General features: G+C 40.8%; 1 protein-coding gene across 2 annotated transcripts in view; it reads left to right on the forward strand.

The window, feature by feature from the left end:
- TXNDC16 (thioredoxin domain containing 16) overlaps nt 1–18,549 on the forward strand; it is a 381,032-nt gene that overhangs the window by 2,587 nt on the left and 359,896 nt on the right. Inside the window, exon 2 of one of the 2 annotated variants that reach the window (XM_053697616.1) lies at nt 10,315–10,400. The exons of the other annotated variant lie outside the window; for it this stretch is intronic. The gene's annotated coding sequence lies outside the window, so the exon portion shown is untranslated. The remainder of the gene's footprint in view (nt 1–10,314; nt 10,401–18,549) is intronic. 2 annotated transcript variants of the gene reach the window in all.

Consider the following 18,549-nt stretch of genomic DNA (forward strand, 5'->3'; position numbering starts at 1 on the left):
AAGTGATGGCAGGCAGATGTGTGTAGTCAACAATTAGCAGCTAGCTCCCAGTAGTGCATTGCTTTTCCAGAGCCTACCCATATATGCTTTTCAATAGAGGTTACCGATAAAACAAAAGTAAATGTAAAAATACAAGTATATTGGAAAGTCTCCATAGTAGTTTAAAGTGATGGTAAATTCAACAAATCATAAAGCCAAATTCCAAATCTGTGTAGTATTTTGTGTATAATTCTCAATCTAAATGTATGTACTATAATGGCAAATACCTTCTATTCTCTTTGATGTTTTTATTTCTTAACCTGGCTCCACCTGCCCACTCCATTCATAGTTTTTTTTCCTGAAGTGATGTTTTCACCTCTAATCCAATTGGCACCAAAGCCACACGGCATTAACAAGAAGAAAAAAGAAAAGACGTTACCAGGCTGCCGTGTGGCTAGGGTGCTGATTAGATGGGACTGAATATGTGCAAGAGTTCATAGTAGATACAGTGGGGCAAAAAAGTATTTAGTCAGCCACCAATTGTGCAAGTTCGCCCACTTAAGAAAATGAGAGAGGCCTGTAATTTTCATCATAGGTATACCTCAACTATGAGAGACAAAATGTGGAAACAAATCCAGACAATCACATTGTCTGATTTGGAAATAATTTATTAGCAAATTATGGTGGAAAATAAGTATTTGGTCAATATCAAAAGTTCATTTCAATACTTTGATATATATCCTTTGATGGCAATGACAGAGGTCAAACGTTTTCTGTAAGCCTTCACAAGGTTGTCACACACTGTTGCTGGTATGTTGGCCCATTCCTGCATGCAGATCTCCTCTAGAGCAGTGATGTTTTGGGGCTGTCGCTGGGCAACACGGACTTTCAACTCCCTTCAAAGGTTTTCTATGGGGTTGAGATCTGGAGACCTTGAAATGCTTCTTACGAAGCCACTCCTTCGTTGCCCGGGCGGTGTGTTTGGGATCATTGTCATGCTGAAAGACCCAGCCACGTTTCATCTTCAATGCCCTTGCTGATGGAAGGAGGTTTGCACTCAAAATCTCACAATACATGGCCCTATTCATTCTTTCATGTACACGGATCAGTCGTCCTGTTCCCTTTGCAGAGAAACAGCCCCAAAGCATGATGTTGCCAACCCCATGCTTCACAGTAGGTATGGTGTTCTTTGGTTGCAACTCAGCATTCTCTCTCCTCCAAACAGGACGAGTTGTGTTTCTTCCAAACAGTTCTACTTTGGTTTCATCTGACCATATGACATTCTCCCAATCTGCTTCTGGATCATCCAAATGCTCTCTAGCATACTTCAGACGGGCCCGGACATGTACTGGCTTAAGCAGGGGGACACGTCTGGCACTGCAGGATCTGAGTCCCTGGTGGCGTAGTGTGTTACTGATGGTAGCCTTTGTTACGTTGGTCCCAGCTCTCCGCAGGTCATTCACTAGGTCCCCCCGTGTGGTTCTGGGATGTTTGCTCACCGTTCTTGTGATCATTTTGACCCCACGGGGTGAGATCTTGCCTGGAGCCCCAGATCGAGGGAGATTAGAAAATGGAAGACATACAAGACCACTGATAATTATTGCTCCCGCAGTTGATTTCTTCACACCAAGCTGCTTGCCTATTGCAGATTCAGTCTTCCCAGCCTGGTGCAGGTCTACAATTTTGTTTCTGGTGTCCTTCAACAGCTCTTTGGGCTTCACTATAGTGGTGTTTGGAGTGTGACTGTTTGAGGTTGTGGACAGGTATCTTTTATACTGATAACAAGTTCAAACAGGTGCCATTAATACAGGTAAGATACAGGTCTGTGAGAGCCAAAAATCTTGTTTGTTTGTAGGTGACCAAATACTTATTTTCCACCATAATATGCAAACAAATTCTTTCCAAATCAGACAATGTGATTGTCTGGATTTGTTTCCACATTTTGTCTCTCATAGTTGAGGTATACCTATGATGAAAATTACAGGCCTCTCTCATCTTCTTAAGTGGGAGAACTTTCACAATTGGTGGCTGACTAAATACTTTTTTGCCCCACTGTATGTATATGCATTTTATGATAGGCTGATGGCTGACACATGATACAGTGGACAAGAGAAATGGACGTAACTGAAATTTGTGAGGGGAAAAAAATCTACTACTCCATTTGGAATTCAGACTTAGGGCCTGATGATCTAAAGCTCCTCTCAGGTGAGATAATCTAAAATGATCTGGGCATTCCCTGTATTTTTGTATGCGAAGGAGAGACAAGCCCAGTGCAAGATTTTTTAAATCTTTATAGTAAATTTATAGTAAAAAACATATGTTAATACAGATTGACGGTTGTACAGTAATGACCTTAATCATAGAATTCCATCTTACTTATAAATATCTAGGTAACAGGAATAACAAACCCATTTATGTAAATCCATCCTAGCTTAACTATCAAAATTAATATTCAATCTGCATATTTAACCAACATTTTTATAGTATATTAATACACCCGTTTATATAACGCACTAAAACACAACAGAAATATACCGTAAAACACAAAATCACCAAACCACCACATAGTATCAAACAAGATCAAATATAAACACAATGCAGCGAAGCAAAACAAAACAGAATACTAAATATATCAAGACAAAACACAACAAAACAAAACAAAACCCAACACAACACAACAAAACAAAACGAAGCAAACCAAACCAAACAGAGAGAGAAAAAAAAAAAAAACATTATACAGATACTGTACCTACCCCCACTACTCCCCCACCAACCACCTTACGGATATGACATATTAAATTGCTCCATCGTATATTGTGTAATTAATGCGTTTTTAAGGTGGGCAAACTTGGGTGCTGAGGATGCTTTCCAGTGCTTTAGAATAAGATTACGCCCACATAATATAATCATGTTTATAAGCTTGTGGTTTTTCGCAACACCTAAAAAGTTAACCAAAAAAAAACATTTCCATTGATTCAAATTTATGGTCCAGATGCAGAGCTGTATTCATCCAGTAATTAATTTTTTGCCAAAACTGTGAAATTTTGGAGCATTGCCAAAAACAGTAGGAGATATCTGCTTCTGCAGCTCTGCATCTGGAACAAAACACCTTGGTTTTATACCACTTGGACAAAATTCCTGGAGTGAGATAACTTTGGAGGCAAACTTTAATGTGGGATTCTCTCCAAGATGTTGGTACCCATGCTTGTTGAATTATTTTAAAACTCCTAGTAATAGTCTGTTCATTTATATCCCGGAACCACTTCTGCCATTTTGCTGCCATATCATTGACTTGCAACCTAGATGCTTTCTGGTTTAATAATAAGTATATTGGGGAGATTGAGCAGAGTCTGTTTAGGTAGCTAGTTATCCTGTCTTGCAATTCGCCCAAGGACCACTTTGTGGATATTTCCAAAAGAAAATGACGGACTTGAAGGAACGCATAGAATTCACGTGCTGTAAGGGCAAACTTACCGCATAATTCGGCAAATGCTATTGGATGACCATCTGTTCCTATAATTTGACTCATGAATTTAAGCCCTTTACTCTCCCAAACTTTAAAAATCTTATTTGACATTCTGGGACTGAAATTAGGATTACCACATATAAGTAAATAATTGGAAACATACGGAACATAATCTAATTCGCCACACATTTTTTGCCAAGCTACTATAACATTTTTAAACATGGATGAATAAAATACGTTTGAGGGAAGTGCCGTCAAGGGACAGTGTATCAGCGCCTTTAATTGAAAGGGTGCCACTTATTTAGACACCCTGCTAAATGAGGAAATTTGATCTTTTTCAGTTATCCAGTCTATTGCGAATCTAGCAGAAATAACTAAGTTATATGTCTGAATATTAGGTAGTGCTAAGCCAACAGTTAGCTGTGAGTTCATCAATCGATGCAAGGCAATACGTGGTTTAGTATTATTCCATAGGAATCTAGAGCATGCCTTATTATATTTGAGAACATCTTTCCTAAGCATAATAGTTGGAATATTTTGAAAGATATATAAAAATTTGGGAAAAATAATCGTTTTAATCATAACAGCACGGGCCGATAGTGAGATGGGTAGGGAAGCCCACTCCTCGAGTTTCCTCATACAGTGTTGCAAACATTGTGTATAGTTCAACCCGTACCATTCCTCTGGATTTTTGGTAAGTCTCAGGCCGAGGTATGTAATTTGGGATACTTCCGAAAAAGGATGAATAGTTCTAAACGTCGGGTTTCTATATAACCATAACAACTCTGATTTCAGAATATTAACCTTATACTCCGAAATTGCTCCAAATTGAGTAATAATGTTCTGAAATATTGGGAGTGACTCTCTAACATTAGACAGAAATAATAATAGCTCGTCTGCATATAACAGCAAGACCATTTTGTCACCCGCCAACAAAATACCGTCTAATTCCTGACGCAGTAATAATGCCAGAGGTTCTAAACAGATATTAAAAAGCAAAGGGGAGAGCGGACATCCCTGTCTAGTCCCTCTCTTTAAGGTAAAGCATTGTGAAATCGTATTGTTAATAATAATTGCTGATGTGGGAGAACTATAAATCAATCTAAAATAATTACTAAAATGTCCAAAGAACCCAAATTGTCCTAAGGAAAAAAACAGATGGTCCCATCCTATCCGGTCGAAAGCCTTCTCGGCATCGACCGTTAGTATAGCTTAATCGTATCGCGTGAGATCCCATACTCCTGTATTTATTCCAAATGGATTCTATAAGAACTAGAACTTTCCTCATGTTTCTTACCGGGTTTTGCCCTGGCATAAATCCAGATTGATCTTCATGGATCAAGTCTCCAATATATGGCTTCAGACGATTGGCTAAAATGGCAGCCAACATCTTGTAATCAGTATTCAGAACTGAAACCTATATGAGCTAGGTAATTCAGGATCTTTATCCTTCTTCAGGATTAACGAGATGTTGGCCGCCGCCAAGTATGGTGAGCACTTAGTATTTGCTGAAAAGTATAAATTAAATATTTTATTCAAAATGGGTAACGTTTGAGTTTGAAGGATTCTATAAAATTCTATGGGCAACGCGTCTGGCCCAGCTGCTTTATTTAACTTGGACTCCTTAATGGCACATAAAATTTCCTCGTCTGAGATCACAGCGTTAATGATATTCAAAGCTTCTGGTGCAAGTTTCGGTATCTTAATTTTATTCAAAATTCTATTTTCTCCGAGGTATTATATGGCTCTACTTTATATAGTTCTTGAAAAAAACTCAAAGAACACTCTCTCTATATCTACATGATTAGTATATCTATTTTGACCTTGTTTAATTGCCGGAATAGCCTGCCTTGCAGTGGTTTTAGCAATCCTGGCTATAAATTTGGCCGATCTACCGATGTATCCAACATATAATGCCTTTAGTCTAAGATCTTCTTGAGCACTATTTTGTTTGATATGAATATCTCGAAGTGCCTTCGCTCTCATATACATATCCCATTGACGTTTTACAGGATTATCTATATAGGCACAATAAGCATTTTTAACCTGATTAGCTAGTTGCCTGCCTATATGCCCGCATTTCCTCTTCCAGTATGACATATAGTTTTTAATCTCCCCCCGTAAAAAGCAATATTATTACTAAGATGTTTAGGAAAATTAATATAATTACTTTTACTCAAATTGTTTATGTTAGAATTACAAGTCAATGATATGGCAGCATGGTCCGAAATTATAATATCCTCTATTTTTAGCCTCCCACTTCCACTTAAGCAGTGAGTCTGAAATTAAAAAATAATCAATTCTAGACAACGTTTGATACACTTGAGACATGCATGTATATGCGCGCCCATCCGAGTTCTGAACCCGCCATATATCAACTAGACCTAAATATGCGCAAAATTTTTGTAAAATTCGTACTTTTCTATCCCTAGAGATTATAGACTTCTTCTTTTTGAGGCTATCTAAAGTAGCATTTGCTAATAAATTCAAATCTCCAGGAATAATTAGATTTTGTCCTATGTAGTTGTGTAATTTAACTGTTAAAACGGACCAGAACTCTTGGTCGACTTGATTAGGGCCATAAATATTACAGAATATATATTTAACTTTATTAATATAGATTTCCAAAATTAAGAACCGACCTTCCACATCTATCTTAGTTTTTAGTATCTGATACTCCAAGTTTTTATTCAAAAGTATAGCAACCCCTCTTTTCCTTGAGTCAAAAGGGGCGGCGACCACCTCCCCAACCCATTTAGATTTAAGTTTGGGAATCTCTAGGGGTTTAAGATGTAATTCTTGCAATAAAGCTATATCAGGTTTAAATTTCCCTAGATATTTTATTATAGATTTTCTTTTAATTGGGGAAGTAATCCCGCCTACATTCCAGGAAAGACAATTCAAGTTAGGAACCATTGAATCTAATTAGGCGCTGGTGAACTACTTAAAGAGTCCGTGTGCAAATAATTGGGCGGATGCGGGGTGAGGAGAGGGGAGAGAGAGAGGTAGAAGGGAAGAGAAAAACAAAACAAAAAACCCCACAGGAAAAACATTAATTGACATAGATCTAAAATATCTACCATTTCTTCAGTCTAGGATTGGCCATTGTATCAATACCAGCCAACATTTCCCTAAGGTACTCCAGCTTCTCTACAAAATGTCTCAGCTTCCATAACGTTGTTTAATGTGTGAGAGATTCCCTCTTTCATAACAATTAATTTTGCGGGATAAATCAATTTAATATTGTAGTTTCCCTTCTGAAGCCTACCGTAGAAGAAAGACATATCTCTTCTTTTGGATAATGTTTCAGATGAAAAATCTTGAAAGATTAATAACCTATGTGGGCCTAATACCAGAGGGTTACATTTCCTATAGTGTTTAAGGAACAGCAATTTGTCTTGAAAGTTAAAAAATTAAAAAATCACCGGCCTTGGTCTACTGCCCTCAGTAAGTTCTCTACGGTACCCTATCCTATGCACCCTCTCTATCTGAAAGGGAGGAACAGGAATTTGCAAAGCTTGTGGTAGTGTAACTGAGACAAAAGCCATCAAACCTTGGAATTCTGGCGTTTCAGGCAGACCAATCACTTTCAGGTTGTTACGTCTTGAGCGATCCTCAAGATCCTCAATCTTAGCTTGTAAATTTGCGATCGTTTTACTGTGTGCATCTATTACCGGCTCCTGTACATTATACCTGTCTTCAAGGTCAGAGACTCTATTTTCAGCTTCCTCTAATCTTGTTGAAAACTGTCTGACTTCTACCGTCAGGTTTGATATCTCTTTCCTAATCTTAAGTTTGATCAAGTCAAATTGAGGAGTCAAAATTTTAGCTATTTCTGCTGCGAATTCTACTATATTGTTACTCATGGGGATAGTGGTACCTTTTTCTTGGGGGGAATCAATACTGGAATCCAGGTTCCTGCTACCCCCTTTTTTATCTTTTGATTTGGGAGGCATATTTGATGGTGAGCTCTTATTGAGCATGTATCTGTCCATGGACAAAAATAGTCTCCAGGGCCTGTTAATAGTGCTGAAAGAAACAGGGAAGGACAGTAAACCAAGGCCCTAAAATAGACCAGGGCTCCACCAATCGCAAAGTCTAACTTAATGTCTTTTAACTCAAATGTGACCTTTACTTCCTACTCAGCATGATCTGCGCTACATCTCCCCCCTATGCACAAGGGGCTGGACTAAATTAGAAAGCTTATATTTCTAGTATTTGTACCAGCTATAACACCTATATTTCAAATATTTGTGAGAAAATCTTATTGTATAAATTCTATTCATATAAAAAAAAAAAATTAACAACACTGTACTTTGTCTAACCTTTATATTCTAATATTTGTGTCTATATAGCCTAGGATGTTCTTCCCAATATTTGTTCGTGATTATCCCAAGCAATCTTTGGCCACAGTGAGGCCTTTAGAACATACTCTACATTAAATTTGTTAATATTCTAATATATACAAGAATCGTGTCACCTTACAACATATGTGTTATAGTGCCAAAAGTACTAGTGTTTGTGCACACCTTATTCAACGCTATCTCAAAGAAGTGAGAAAAAAAATAAAGAATATATATATATATATATATATATATATATATATATATATATATCTAAGAAAAGACCATTATGAAAGCTTTCCTTCTGGCTGATCTTTACACTTAATGTCTGTTTAACCAAGAATATTATATGCCCTCAGCTATACTATCATGGAGGCAGTAGTTACTATACGTCAATAGATAACAATACACCACAACTATGTATATACTTGTGTTCGCTACCAAACTTGTAGTGGATTGAGCAAACAGAACCACTTAGTATATAGCCACAGTGTATAACAGTTGCACATATAATTAATGTTTAAGTATTTAGAATTCTCTTTTCTATCTTGCAAGTCACTCTATAGAGAAATATTTAGATTTTATACCAGACATGCAAAGTGAAATTTAGGAGAGTATACACCTTTAAGGAGGCAGCCTGTAAGGCCGACCCAATAGTATAAACATTAGACAAGATTATTGCAACATTATTGGAACATGTCCCATGTAACACTAAACCGAAGCATAAAGACACTTTGTATTCTAGCAGAAATGCTGGTGTGTAGAAAGATACAATAAATATCACTTCTATTGTTATGCGGCTGAATAAGTTCAAATTCCCATAGGTAGAGCTTGGTAAGTCCTACAGACATAATTTGCAGCCTGCTTCCATATAAAGTGAGTAGCAAATCGCTCCAAACAAAGTTTATGCACAAGCTGGGTGAAGATGTTTAATAAAAAAAAACAAACAAAAAAAACTCCTTCGGCACTTATTTTCCTCGGTACCCAGTTAGTTTAGGTGCCTACTTCGCCTAGTCCGCAAGGGGTTTATATGTAAATATTTATTAACCCCACAGGGCACAGTCGTATCTAGCGCTTCAATATACAGCTAGTTCACACCGTACCTTACTGGTAGTTCACTTTCTTTCAGCCCCACTTAGCTCGCTGACTCTTGACTCACTTTTTTTTCCCTCCGAAACCATAAGCGGGCAGTTCGGTCTCAGTAAGGTTGCGGTGACTAACCATGATTTTTCAGAGGAAGCCCATTGAACAAACACCTCCTTACAGGTCCGGGGAATGTTCGCACTTCCCATCAAGAGATGCCGGCGTATTCCAGCTCAACACACCTGCGAGGGCGCCTCCCACTATGCGGGTCTCCTCGGCGCTCAGCAAAACTGAACGGGCTCCAGAATCTCGGCCAGTGCCGTCCCACGACACACTATGCAGGGCCAAGGAGAAGGCGCACTTCAATCAGGGAAGCACCGGTATGCCCCAACGTAGTACACCTGCCAGGGCGCCCCCCGCCGTGCGGGTCTCTTCGGCGTTCAGTACAGCTTGACCGTGCTTTAAATTCTCGCTTAGTGGCGTTCTATGGTACTCTGTCCAGCAAGAACCAGGTAAGTTGGTGAACTGCTGTGGTCTTCACTTTTATCTGTAGTTGGCAATCACAGATGGTCAAATATTACAAGTCCCTTGTAAAGTAAGCTCCAGTGCATACCGCTCCACCACAAAACACCCGGGTAATCAGGTACCCTTGATAACGGTCAGATAGATGGGTATCAGAGCGTCTGAAGGAATGGCGTGCAGCAGCCACCATGCACATGTAGGCTGTTTAGTCAGACTTCCTATGCAGGAGCGATGATCCTAATACCCAAGCCAGATCCGACAATCCAACCAAGGGAAACGGCATATGCTGGGGATGTAACGGTGCCTCACGAAGAGACTCAGAGCAGCAGCCACTACCTGCAGCTACCTATCAGCTCCGCCTCCAGCTGGAAGTCTTCCAGAGATAAAACAACCGAATGACATGAGAGTTCTGATGCATTTATATTTTGTGATTTGTATTTTATATAATTTAAGATTAAGTTTTATTACATATAAACTTTGCATTTTTTTTATTTTGTATTTTATTTTGTATAAAGTAGTGTATTTAGGATTGGGATTTTACGTCACTGAATAAAAAAAAAGTATAGATCTTCAGTAGGAGTAAATCAAAACTATTAGCAGTAAGAACACTTTAATTTAGAAGAAAAAAAATCTTGAATGAAAGTGGGGTTGGATTTATATCATAGTTACACTGATATGTTCTGTAACAGTTAAGTTTACCATCACTTTAAGTTGTCTTTACTGGCATTGGTAGACTTGTGCTTTCGGATCCTTCGTTAGGATCCGAATGCGGAAGTGCTGTTCGGCTCTTTTCGGATTGATTCTGGTGCAAGATCACCACGTTAAGATCTGGTGATCTCTGTAAGTGCTAGTCTTCATTTAAAATATTCTATTTTTTAAAACCCATTTTTTCCATCTTGACAATGCTGTCTTATGATTTAGGATTCTCTTGAAGAGCATTAAAAAGGGAGAAATCATTCCCCTATTTGACCAAGTCTGCAAGTGCCTCTTCTTCCAAGCTGCATTGGGTAAGAGTCTTTAAATGCTATGTCAGCGCTACATAATATGCAGGCATATCTCATTATTCCAAAAGATTAGCTGTATTATTTTCAAGATAATCACAAGAGTAAAATGTTGTATTAACGTTTGCAAAGTCTTATTACAGTAATTTATTTGTGACGCTTTCTTTACAAATGCAACATGTTCAGACTCCAGCAGTTGGATAGAAAGGTCAAATTTAAATGTGCATTTCAAATTTTTGTAGTATTCTTCCATTAGCAAAAATGCTCCTAGTAAAAGTTATAACTGATTTTTCAGTGGCATACATACATATGCTGCAGGGGACTGTGCACTAGTATTCAATCCCAGAGAGCTTTCATGGTATGCACTGTGTATATGAAGACTTATTTTGTGCCATACAAGCCACTGCTGATTCTCTGAGAAGGTGTAATGTTTGTATACTGGGTGCACGGGCCCTCATAGCATATGTGCATATACTGCTGAAAAACAGTAATAACTTTTACACATTTTTTCATAATTGAAGTACAAAGCAAAAATTATTACATTTAATATTTAAATGCACTCATGCATATTACAATTTTGACTTTTTTTTTTATTCCTTTAACATTTGTTTCAGACCCTTCTCACACAGCTTGTATTCTCCCTGTGAAACTTTCCTAGTCATTTGCTTTAATTTCTAATCCTTTGAGCGATACATTTATTTCTTCAGTTTCGGTGTTTGAAGATAAGACGAGATATCCCTAGATTGAGTAATGCTCATTTCCACCTTCTCTCATATCTATTGTCCTCCCAATTCCTGTGTTGTTCTTTACAGCCATAAATTAAATTAAAGCTCAGTAACTTTCCGTTTTTGTTAATGCTGGCTTGAAAAATCTAGCAGCCAGCTTGAAAAAATGCAAGCCTTGAAAATCTAGCAGCCAGCCTTAAAGGGATACTAAACCCAATTTTTTTCTTTCATGATTCAGATAGAGCATGCGATTTTAAGCACCTTTCTAATTTACTCCTACTATCATTTTTTCTTTGTTCTCATGTTATCTTGATTTGAAAAAGCAGTGTAAGCTTTAGAGCCGGACCATTTTTCGTTCAGCACCTGGGTAGCACTTGCTGATTTGTGGCTAAATGTAGCAAACCAATCAGCAAGCTCTACCAAGGTGCTGAACTAAAAATGGGCCGGCTCCTAACCTTTTATTACTGCTTTTTCAAATCAAGATAACATGAGAACAATGAAAAATTGATAATAGGAGTAAATTAGAAAGTTGCTTAAAATTGCATGTTCTATCAGAATCATGAAAGAAAAGATGTGGGGTTAGTATCCCTTTAAACTAATGGTAAACCTTCACTAATCAAATGCCATATATTGAATCTTTGCCATTTAAAAAGTATATGTGTACCTTTTTATGTTTTTAATCCATCTGTTAAAGGGTTAAATTAGTGCAAAAAGTAAAGCTTTTATTGCAATGTTTTGCCGGCCCACTTGGATGAACTCTTTTTTAAAAAAAATTTTTTTTATGACAATTCTAGTGAACATCCAAATCAGCGTGTGTGTCATTTGACAATCATGAAGTCCAGCCCCTTTAAAGCCCTTAGAAAGCCTATGTAGAGAATGGATTTGACTGCTCTATACATCACAGCCAGCCAAAAGAGAAAATGAAGGGGGCGGAGGAACAGACAATACCAATAAGGATTATAAATCTTTTATTCTAAAATATATATTCACTTTAAAAAAAATAAATTAATAATTCTGTGGTTTTACTTGCAAACTAATATATTTTTCATTGCAACATTCTTATAGTCTGAAATTTACCATCACTTTAAACATTAGGAAGTTTTTGGTCTTTTACGTTTGTGTAAACATAAGTATAATTTGTAACAACAATTTCTATGATGACAATTATAAAATATGTAGTGGTGTTATACTTTTGTGCTGTAAATTAACATTCTAACTTAGGGCCCAATTTTAAAAAAAAATTGTTCTACAGACTCCCCATAGGCAGGACTGACTGATTTCTCTATGAAAATGTAAAGAACATGGATATCCTAGGGCCATGATATTACAAACCTTAGGCGAAAATGTTCTAAGAAGTCTTGTAGGTACGGCAAGGCCCTTAAAAACACAATTTTTATCTTGAGAAATGTTTATGTTGCTATGTAGTGTTCTTTATGTGAAAAATTGACTCCTACATTACAATACAAGGTTTAAAAAAAATAAAAAAAAATCCCAAAGATTTTGTGTGAATTCTCTCCATGCTGGCGACGTTTTGAATATCAGGCCCTAGAGAGATGACTGCTACGTTCAGTAGAAAGTAATGAAGCTCTCTGAGATAGAGAGTGATATCTCAGTCTGAAGCAAAAACAAATTAAACTGGAATGTCTTCATAACATTTTACATGTATGTGCTTCTAGTTTATTATAAATTGTTTCTGTCTAATAAATAAGGCTAGAATACGCTGGTGAAGTTTGCTCAAAATTAATAACTGGTGAGATACATCAGGGAGACCTGCAGGTGTAAAATGCTAGAGAATATAATGTGAGAGAACTTCAGATACACCAAGGAACACCCCATTGCATCTCACTCTCTGGTGCAGCAAGACTTATTTTTTATGCAGAAACAATACAAATAATGTCATTTCTAAATGATAAACAGAAATATGCAAAATATGTTCCTAATTTGTTAAAGATAAACAGAAATATTAGAAGTGCAATCAGAATTTGCCCAAATCACAATCCTAAATAGATTTCTGTATACAAATAAATCCCCTTTCTTGTGCGCAAAAGTAACAAGCACACGCGTGGTCATCTCAAGCACTGTGGCTACTATGCATGCTTGTAATGTAATGTAAGAAAGAACTTTACAGGGAAAAAATAAAACTGCAAGGGGGGGGGGCATAGTCTATAAGAGATAATAGTTGAATAAAAAAATTAAAATTGATCTAAGTATGAAAAAAAAGGTTAGAAAAACTTTGGCAGGATCTTTTATTTTTTTAAAAGTTATATTGCAGAGTTTACCATCCCTTTAAGTGTAAAGTACAAAGCACAAAGTGTAAATGCAAGAAGACTCATGTCATGTAGTGCTGTATTGTACAGAGCTTGATTCTCTTTTACATACAGAAATGCATGGAACACTCCTTAGAGAAATATAGCACAATTTGCTTCACAAAAATCGTGTAAGGTATCCCACAGTGCTGGAAGATCATTTTATATAGTCTTGCCTAAGCGAAGTGCTTTAGAGAATTGTGCCCATAGTCCCACATTTACTTTGTTCTTTTTATATCCTTTGTTGAAAAGCAGGTAGGCAGGTTTAGGAGTGTGAATGGGTCTTGAGCACTATATGGCAGCAGTTTTGCAATAAACCTGAATACTTAAAGATAAAAAAATGGGTTTCATGTTCCTTTAATATCTATCACTTGTAAAGTGCAAACTAATCACCCGTGAGGTTCTCAAGGCGCTAAGGGAAGTCGAAAAGAGGCGGGGGGGGGGGGTAGCGGGGAGACTATTTAGTTGAAGAGCCAGGTCTTGAGGTCCTTCCTGAAGTTTGTAAAGGAGATGGATTGTCTTAGCTGTAGAGGGAGGGTGTTTCAAGCCTTAGCTGCCATGTAGGAGAAGGATTTGCCTCCAGCTGTGGTTTTCCTGATGCAGGGGATGACTGCGAGGGCTTGGTCGGCTGAGCGGAGTTGTCTGGAGGGGGTGTAGAAATTGACGCGGTGGTTGATGTATTGGGGACCGATGTTGTGAAGGGCCTTAAATGCGTGGGTTAGGAGCTTGAAGGTGATTCTCTTGTTGATGGGGAGCCAGTGCAGGTTCCTTAGGTGTTCAGTGATGTGGCATTGGCGAGGGATGTCAAGGATGAGTCTGGCTGAGGCGTTCTGGATTTGCTGGAGTCGTTTTTGGAGCTTGATGGTGGACCCAGCATAGAGCGCATTGCTGTAGTCCAGTCGACTACTTACAAGGGTGTGGGTGACAGATTTTCTGGTTTCGGTAGCGATCCACTTGAAAATTTTTCGCAGTAGGTGGAGTATATGGAAACAAGTCAAGGAGACGGCCTTGATTTGATGGTCCATGGTGAGCGATGAGTCAAGGATTATGCCTAGATTTTGTGCATGGTATGTTTGGTTAGGGGAGTGTCCGAGGGCTGTGGGCCACCAGGAGTCATCCCAAGCGTATTTAGTGGGTCCGAGGAAGAGGATTTCGGTCTTGTCTGTGTTGAGTTTGAGATGGTTGTCACTCATCCAGGAGGCGATTGCTGTCAGTCCTTCATGGACGTTTTTCTTGGCGGTGGCGTGATCTCGGGTGATTGAGATGATTAACTGGGTGTCGTTGGCGTAGGAGACAATGTTGAGGTTGTGTCGTCGGACGATGGCGGTGAGAGGGGCCATGTTGATGTTGAAGAGGGTGGGGCTGAGTGAAGAGCCTTGGGGTACGCTGCAGTGGATTGCTGTAGGTTTGGAGGAGAAGGGCGGGAGTCTGACTTTCTGGGTTCTGCCGGTGAGGAAGGAGATGATCCATTCCAGGGCCTTATTGTGGATGCCAGCGTCGTGTAGGCGTGTGAGGAGGGTGCTGTGGGCTACAGTGTCGAAAGCGGCTGAGCGGTCTAGGAGGATGAGGGCGGCGGTCTCTCCTTGGTCGAGCAGGGCGAGGATGTCTTCTGTGGCGGTGAGGAGGGAGGTTTCGGTGATGTGATTGCTCCTGAAGCCGGATTGGGAGGGGTCCAAGATGTGGTAGGTCTCGATGTGGTCGACAAGTTGTGCGTTGATGGCCTTCTCAATTACTTTGGCTGGAAAGGGGAGTAGATGATGGGGCAGTAGTTTTTCGGATCATTGGGGTCTGCCGTGGGTTTCTCCAGCAGGGGTTTCAGCTCTGCATGCTTCCAGTCTTCTGGGAAAGAGCCGGTTAAGATGGAGCAGTTGATGGTGCGGCGGAGTTCGTGGGCGATGGTATTGCCTACTTTGTTGAATATGTGGTGCGGGCATGGGTCTGAGGGTGCTCCGTAGTGGATTGTTTTAATGATTCTGAGGTTGTCCTCCGTGGTGAGGGGGATCCAGGTAGTCCGTGGGGGGAGGTGGGTTTTGGTGAGGTGTCGGTGGGGGTAGGTTGGTCGGTGGGGAAGGGTGAGTTCTGGAGCTCAAGGCTGTTGTAGATGTTGATGATCTTGTGGTGGAAGTACATAGCAAGGTTGTCGCAGAGGTCCTGGGAGGGTGGGATGTCGTTGGTATTGCTGTTGGGTATGGAGAATTCCTTGATGACTGAGAACAGCTCCTTGCTGTTGTCGTTGTGGATTCTGTCTAGGATGGCGGTTTTCTTGGTGATTTTGATGAGGTGGTGGGTGGTGATAGCTTCTTTATAGGCCGTTTTGTCTGAGGGGGTCTTGCTGGATCTCCATGTTCTCTCCAATCGTCGGCAGTGGCGTTTGGAGTCCTGGAGGGTGGGGGTGAACCAAATGGCCTTGTTGGTGGGCTGGCGGCTGGCCGGTTTATTGAGGGGGGCAATGGTATTGGGGCATTCTGTGATCCAGCGGTGGAGTGGGCGGGCGGAGGAGTTGGCATCAGTGGAGGTCGCTGGAGGGGACTTGATCAAGGGGGAGTGCAGTTGGACTTGGGTGATATTGTTCCAGTTCTTGCGGGGGGGGTGAGGCCAGAGGTCTGTGGTGGGTTTGTTGAAGGAGAAGTGTATGCAGTGGTGGTCGGTCCAGTGGAGTTCGGTTATGTGGTTGACTGAGATGTGGTTGCCTGAGGAGAAAATCGTGTTGGGGGTATGACCGGCTACGTGGGTTGGGGCATTTACAAGTTGCTTCAGTCCGATGGTTCCAAGGTTTTCCAGGAGGTTAGTGGTGTTGGGGTTGTCTAGATGGAAGTTGAGGTTGCCGAGGAGGATGTAGTCCTTTGAGACAAGGGCGTGGGGTGCAAGGTGGTCAGTGATGGAGTCGCAGAAGGCGGGACGAGGTCCTGGAGGTCTGTAGATGAGGGTGCTGCATAGGGTGGTTTTGGGGTTGACTTTTATCTTGAAGTGGAGATGTTCCCAGTCTGGTGAGTCATCGCCAGAGGTGGTGGTGACTTGGATGGAGTGTTTGTGGAAGATGGCGATGCCTCCTCCAGGTCAGTTGCTGCGGTCCTTGTGGGAGATCTTATATCCGTCGGGGATAGCGATGCTGATGTCCGGCGGGGTTGAGCCAGGTCTTGTGAGGAAGGCGACGTCTGGGGCGGTGGAGTCGAGCAGGTTCCAGATTTCGACGGCGTGTTTGTGGATGGAACAGGTGTTGAGGAGGATGCAGTTGAGGTTATCACGGCTGTTTATCTGTGGGTTGTCTGGTAGGTTTGTGGTCCGGAAGGAGGTGAAGGAGCAGTTGCGGCAGGTTAATGGTCCTCTGGTGTTCGTCGGGGATGCGTGGTGCCATGCTGACGAACTGCCAGTGTTGAGAGAGCGGAGGGTGCTGGCGTTGTGGAGGGTGCGGAGATCACAGTTTGTGGCGCTGGGTGCGGTCCAGGCGCGGACACGTGCAGACGTTATATAGAGGTGCGAGGGGAGAGGATTTGGAGCAGGGAGACGGGCAGCGGCGGTAGAAGGGGAAACAGGATAAAGTAGGCAGCAGGGAGTCGCAGTGGGGACTGTGTAGAAGCGGCAGAGACCGCAGTTATATAGAGGTGGGAGGGTTTGAAGCAGGAAAGCGGGCAGCGGTGGTAGAAGGTAGAAGGGGAAACAGGATAGAGTAGGCAGCAGGGCAGGGAGTCCCAGCGGGGACTGTGTAGAAGCGGCAGAGACTGCAGTTATATACAGGGAGTGCAGAATTGTTAGGCAAATGAGTATTTTGACCACATCATCCTCTTTATGCATGTTGTCTTACTCCAAGCTGTATAGGCTCGAAAGCCTACTACCAATTAAGCATATTAGGTGATGTGCATCTCTGTAATGAGAAGGGGTGTGGTCTAATGACATCAGCACCCTATATCAGGTGTGCATAATTATTAGGCAACTTCCTTTCCTTTGGCAAAATGGGTCAAAAGAAGGACTTGACAGTCTCAGAAAAGTCAAAAATAGTGAGATATCTTGCAGAGGGATGCAGCACTCTTAAAATTGCAAAGCTTCTGAAGCGTGATCATCGAACAATCAAGCGTTTCATTCAAAATAGTCAACAGGGTCGCAAGAAGCGTGTGGAAAAACCAAGGCGCAAAATAACTGCCCATGAACTGAGAAAAGTCAATTAGTTAGTGACGTTTCGGGGTCGTTAGCCCCGTCCTCAGACCGTTACAATACAAACCACAAGCAATACTGTTTATACATTACCCGCCACCATCACCAGCGAGCAACCGGAAGTGCCCCGTGCGTCCTGCACGTAATACTGCGCAGGTCCGCCGGTCGCCATAGCAACCGGAAGTCGCTACCCTACAGAATGGAACAGAAAACAGCATAAGCATATGCAAAACACATGGGCAAAAAACATTAGCGTCTATACAATGTCAGCATTATTTACACAGTCAGCATAGATCTTTGTTATACATATTATTATCTAGTAGACCTTATGTCATAAATCCCAATCACTAAGTATCCTCACATTGTAAATTGTTTTACTATCTGAGTCATTTGTTATACAGCACACAACGTTGGAGGAAACAATGCCAATCTAGGTAGGTGTTGAAACCCTTAGGAGCCAATGTATTTAAAGTGAAAATCCACTTTGATTCCTTCTATAAGAGTAGTTTGGCTCTGTCTCCCCCTCTGTTGGATCTAGGCACATGATCTATAATGATGTATCTATGATCAGCAGCCGTATGGCCAGTCATCGCAAAATGCCTTTTTTATTTGAATGAGGGTGTACAAATGACTTGGTGTATTGTTCATTCCATTACAGGTTGTGCAACCAAAGCACCTATAACATCCTCATTTAGGGGGATTAATCCAAGTGCTCTTCTTGTAGCTGTCGATCGGATCCACCTTCACCAGAGTGTCTCTGATCGAGATCTCCTATAACTCCCTCTAGGTGGACCCATCTCCGTGAACGGAAGAGTAGTATCTGTATTTACAATGTTCCAGTTCTTTCTTATAGTTGTTGGGAGGTCCTTCTTTTCCGTGTTATAGGTGGTTAAATAGGATCCCTCCAGCTCTAATCCTAGTATTAAAACGTACAGCCGACTACTGGCGGACTAATTGGGTACCACATGCTCTGCC

The sequence above is a fragment of the Bombina bombina genome, chromosome 1, assembly GCF_027579735.1.
Source record: "Bombina bombina isolate aBomBom1 chromosome 1, aBomBom1.pri, whole genome shotgun sequence".
Lineage (NCBI taxonomy): Eukaryota > Metazoa > Chordata > Amphibia > Anura > Bombinatoridae > Bombina > Bombina bombina.